This window comes from Capsicum annuum, chromosome 7, assembly GCF_002878395.1.
Source record: "Capsicum annuum cultivar UCD-10X-F1 chromosome 7, UCD10Xv1.1, whole genome shotgun sequence".
NCBI classification, from domain to species: Eukaryota; Viridiplantae; Streptophyta; class Magnoliopsida; order Solanales; family Solanaceae; genus Capsicum; species Capsicum annuum.
Genome location: NC_061117.1, coordinates 47,462,262 through 47,468,261, shown reverse-complemented (window position 1 = coordinate 47,468,261; position 6,000 = coordinate 47,462,262). Strand labels below are relative to the sequence as shown.

The following is a 6,000-nucleotide window of genomic DNA, read 5'->3' as shown; positions in this document are numbered from 1 at the left end:
AATCAAGAAACTAACCTAGAGGGCATTACAATATCCACTATTGAAAGGACTTTCTCTTGTGAAAGTCAATGGATAGGAAAAGCAGAAAGCTCAAAGGGACGAGGTACTAGACCTGCATTCTTCGAGCAAGACTCCCCAGATAATCTCTTTGAATTAACAATGCTTCCAAGGGAATTTTCCATAGGTGTCCCATCTTCAACCAACTTTCTTACTTCACCTTCCAAAAGCCAAAACTGAACCTTAACGTCCAACAGGACTCCAACTAAACCTAGATAAGATGATGCACGAAAATTCAAGCCACATTACACTAATATCACAGCGATACAAGCATAACTAAGGGAAACTCAGCCAAGCCAAAGGATATCAAAGGAATGAATTATGTAACCAACTCTAATATCCAAATCTAACATTCCTTTACCCTTTACAATCCTTCCATCTACTCTGAACCATCCAAAATGTCATCCAAGTCCTATCTGCACAACCCCATTATACTAACCTCAAAGAACTGAAGTTGATCCATCAAAAATCCATAGTGGCAAGCATAAGGATAAGACCATAAGGTACTATGTGGACATACAAATAGTGATGATTAGTGTATACAATCGATTTTAAAGCCACTATCTAATCTGAATGACTCTCAAAATGAATAGTCAGGAGTCCAAAGAACGAATACTGAAAACTAAATGATCTTATCCAGGGTGTCCCACCAACTGAAGATAAAACCCTATTAAGCTCGATTAAAGCCCACCTCTTCTATTGAGAAGAAAATCTAAAATTCTAATAAAAACTAAGAATCAAGATCAAGAGAAGAGAAAACCAACACTATATGCCAACAAACTATCATTTGAACACCTATCAATCAACCACAATCCATTTGAATTGAAGAAGACCGAACAAGTATCTAAGGAATTGGTTTATCCAGCCTATAGATGAAATCTCAACTAAATCAAAACTTTAAACAAAGTCTATAACCAAGCTCTACAACTCACAACTGAAATCTCAATTCCAAGGCCTAACTGTTCGATCTCAACTATACAAACCAATCTTGTAGATGGGTAAGCATTTATACTCTGAGTCTATCATAACCTTCAACCGTCATTCTAAGGTGGCAAAAATTCAAAATTGAATCCGACAAGTTTGAACTAAGGCAAAATACCCAGAAGGACCTCACTATCAGACATCATGCATATCCAGCTGGTTCTTACCAAAGCTAAAATAAATATATAGCATAAGGACAAAATTACAATAATGGATAAACCACAAGCTGGAAGTACCAATAATCAAATTCATATCAATTGGAGGGCATGAATTATCAAAGCATATGTAAGAACTCACCAAGGCTGTGAATAATACTAATAGTTGTCCAAACCTTAAATAGCTTTGAGGAATGCTACCTTAGCCTGAAACTGATTAATCTAATGCTCCATCTAAAGTGAAGATACCCATAGGCATATATTATCAAGTAGAAACACTCCACGAAGTCTTATTAGGTCGAACAAATGTTAAAATGAGGATACCTTGAATCCGCCCATGTAAAACAACCTTAACATAATTAAACCATAAATCACATTATCGAAGAATAGAGTACCAATCTCAACATCTATGCCAAGATTTATGACCATAACCAAAAAATGAACCAATCAACTTAGGATAAGAAATTTCCAATTGGCCAACTTAAAAAATGACTATAGAAAAGGGCCACCCATTTACACCATCTTTATCTCGACTAAATCAAGAACCATACCATAGAGAGAACAAAGTATTCAAATCCACACCAATACCTAGATCAAAGCCTTATTAGGAGATGAACCCAACAACTAAAAAGGAAAGCTTAGGCCTGTGGACATCAATATCAAGCTATTACTGGGCGATGACTAGACAAATTACAATAACAAGTCTCAGATTTATCAACCTCATAAATGGGCTATAGAGAAAGAAAGACAATGCTAAAATCTTAACAAACCAAAAATAATTCCTAGAATCTCAAACTCAAAATAGGTAATATGACCAAATTTCCAACTCTAGAACCATAACAAAAATGAAGAAACCTAACCTACCTTCACTTTTGTAGCCCACTCAACAACCAATATAACATCATCAACAGAGAGGAAATAGACTAATCTTACCTTGTTAAAAGAGATTAAACCATCCAACCATGCTAGCTGCCTAGGCCAAAGAATAAGAATTGTGAGGAAAGGGATTCTAACTAGATAGTGCTAGTCTAGTTGTCAATCAAGCAAGGATTGATCAATGTCAAAACAATGACAATAATAACAACAATAATATAAACATCAGTATAAGGTATAGGAGGTAACAAAAATAAATAATAAGTACCATTCTTAGTTCATGAGTCCAACATGCCACGGTAAATAGGACTCGAACCTAAATGCAACTCCCTAAGGTAATATCAATATTGATTCACTCTATCCACTACTAAAATAAATTATATATGGGGGAAGCCATATAACCATGAACTCTACTCCAAGGCATACAACAACCAATATAAGAATTCCAAGAAATAATCATTGATAGGTATGAAAACCATAATTCAACTCAAATAAAAAGTAAGAGATAGAAAATCATGGTTGTACCTATCACGGAGGAAATACAAAGTCATAAGGCTGATGTGCCTGAAGAGGTTTGAATTTGAGTGGGTCCAAACTTGAACTAAGCGCTTGAATCACTAACTGAAACATTAAATGCACTACATCTGATTGAAGATGCCATAGCACCATGAGTCTTATCTAGAAAAGTTGAATAACACATAATCCCATATCAAGGACACTCTCTGGAATAATGATCGATATCTCTACATTTGTAACAAACCTCTAAAGCCCTAACCTAACAAGAAACACGAGCTAACCCTAACTGGCTAACGAACCAACTCTGGGGGAACTCCCAAATAAAATGACCATCCTTAATACAGCCAAAACACTCCTCAAGAACCAAGGGCTAGTGAGGAATATATGTTGATCTAGACTGAACAACTAACACGCGTCTGGGTATTCCCTAGACCAATGACAAATCTCTCTATAATGAGAATAAGCTCCTGGAATACTCTGATGTACAGCACTAATTAATACAAAATGATTGCCACATCATTAGGATCCATACTAAATACTCTGCAAGGTCTTATAAAAATTTTGGCCACTATGACCACTGTAACTAATCTGAGAGCTACCTAAAGTCCGAGATATTATATATGTAGAATTGATAGGCTACAAGTGAAGTTGAACTCTACCGGGAGGATCCATACTACTGGATAGAATACCAAGAATACTATACTAATGACATGGCCACTTATCGCTACCATCATAAATCTTAATGCATTCTTCTTCTGTGGCCCTCATTTGATCAACAACCTGAGAGAAAAAAGACCCAACTATTACCAAATATCTTATGCCAAATAGAGTGTCAAATCTAATCCTTCAATCAATCCATGCACCATCTTATGCTTTGAAGGATGTAATATAAGAGTATGTATGACCTACTTAAGGACCCCAATCTCATAATCTGAAATTGACAAGAAACCCTGCTAAATACCAAAAAACCCAACTCTAGTATGAGAACTAATCGATGTATTGGATATCAACTGTGGCTATGAGACGTCCATAAAATGGCTCAAAATCCCCAATGTTGAATTCTGAAAAGCTAAAGAAGCCATGGACTCTATCGGATCCTAGGCTAGTGCCAAATCCTCTAGTTGACACTGAAGATCTTAGATATCAATCTTTGACTCCCTAGTCTAAAACTACACTAAAACTCTAGAAATATGTGTGATACTCTTATCCACATCTACTATAACCTCATATCATCCATCTGGAATCGAATAGAGTCAAAGAATATACTAGAGGTTCATAGAAGTATGAACACACGACAAGAAGTCAGGAATAGAATTTCCTAAGAATGCCCTATAGCATCCTGAAGATAAGATACATACATCTTCATACCGATATACAGGACTCTACTAGACACTTAGCTCTTGTACAAACATACTAGTAAACCTAGGCTCTGATACCAATTTTTCGTGACGCAATTTCTTAAGTCAAGATGGCACCTACTATATCCTACCAGTAGGTAAGCCAACCTACCATCTAGAACCACTAGTAATAGGATATCAAGAGAAATAGAAGGAAATAGTGGAATAAATATAATACAAGGGGTTAATATATCTAAAGTAACCCCAACACTTGGTAAAGTTAGTATAAGAGCTTCTAATATAATCAGAGTACAAAGTAAATAATAAATATACATGTACAAGCTATTGTGGAATACAACATAGATATTACTCTAATCAATAATAGGGAGAGTATTAAAGCTCCGAACATCAGGAGGACACCCCAAATCTTTGCTTTATAGCTGCTCCAGATAATGTACACAATAACAGCGAGAACTCGTACGATGATTTGCAAGCTACAAAAGGTAGTATGAGTACTATTGTTTACTAGAACACATGCAAGTGTATGTGGTCACCAAAGCAGTAAATTGACCTTTACATGTGTAGTATCGATCCCACATGGACATAGTTTAACAACAATCATAGTCTAGCTTTACTAAAGAGACTAAATAAGTCTGATTTGTAGCCAAGTAAGAGTTTATGTTTTGTAATTATGAACTAAATATAAACAAAACAATTTTATGAACTTTTGATTTTAAACAATACGTAGAGAGTTCCAGGGTTGAGTCCCTTACTTCACATCCATAACTATGGTTTCTAGATGGTGTTGGTGTTTATCGTGATTGTTGATCTATGAGGTTGATATTATAACTTGGGAATGGTCTTCCTCTAAGTCATATACCAAAATTAATCTTACAAATGTATCATTGGCCGGTGATATGAGTCTTTAGTTTGGATACATTAAACTATCTTTCTGTTTCATCAATCAAGTGGGGCATTTAGGTATATCTCTATCCTATCCACAAATCATTCTCTAATATTTAGTATCTAAAAATTAAAGAAATTATACACACTTCTTACATTCATCTTTCCATCCCTCCACTCCTATGGCCAATTTATTTTAGGACTTAGATTTATCCTAAAGTTCATGACACTTTAGAATAGTAAAATAGGAATGTAAGAACAATAATAGGAAAGTAAGAATAATCACACACTTGATAAACATTTAAGCCAATAATCAAAAAATAATTATACACTCATGTTTGTAGCCCTAACCCTACAATTAGAGGTTTTATCCACTTGTATTCTTACAAAGAATCACCTTATATGAATTCGTGAAGTAAAACTACAAGAAAGTAATGTTTAAGAACAAAGAACCCTAGTTTGAGCCCCTTACTTGCTTATCTTCTCTCCAATTCATGTATTGATTTGAAAATGGGATGAAATTGTGAATGAGTGATCCTTGTATAGTGTTTTAGGTCGTACTTACATATACCAACATGAAACATATTATTGATAACATTTCCCCTTAATTAAGATGCTGAAAAATCACTTTTGGTAGCTTTTCACCCTTGGGTGTGGCACACCCTCATCGCGGATGTTCAAGGATGTGTCACTCCCTTAACGTGGATGCACACAATTTTTAACATGTTATTTTGTGTCTTAGGGCATGGCACACCCTTATCTTGTAGATTGGAGGGCATGGTGTGCCCTTGTTCTTAGAAACATCACTTTTTGTAGTAGTTAACTTCTTTTGTTTGCCTTTGGGTTCCACACTTTGTTCCTTCCTTTAACACTTCATTTTGGAATTTTTTTAGCTTCCCAAAATTCCTTTTTGAATTCTCCTTGGCCTCCTATAACATCAAACAAGACGAATTAGTGAACAAAACATAATAGAGTCTACCGAGATACACTAGAACAACACCTAGCTTGAGCTAGTAACACTAGTTTCTCGTCTATACTCATTGCTACGAATTTGATTTTAAACTTGTTTTAAACATACCTTAAACACTATAAACATGTATTTTAACACTTGATTTACAATTATATCATTAACACACCATTATAGACACGAGAAGGATAAAGTATCCTATCATAATAGT

At 35.1% G+C, this 6,000-nt stretch overlaps 1 protein-coding gene across 4 annotated transcripts in view; it reads right to left on the bottom strand.

Moving 5' to 3' along the window:
• Positions 1-5,094: 5,094 nt before the first annotated feature.
• The window catches only part of LOC107850160 (probable inactive purple acid phosphatase 28), a 75,923-nt gene continuing 75,017 nt past the window's right edge, over positions 5,095-6,000 (bottom strand). For all 4 annotated transcript variants that reach the window (XR_001668492.2, XR_001668497.2, XR_007042731.1 and 1 more), the window contains exon 6: positions 5,095-5,751. The gene's annotated coding sequence lies outside the window, so the exon portion shown is untranslated. The remainder of the gene's footprint in view (positions 5,752-6,000) is intronic.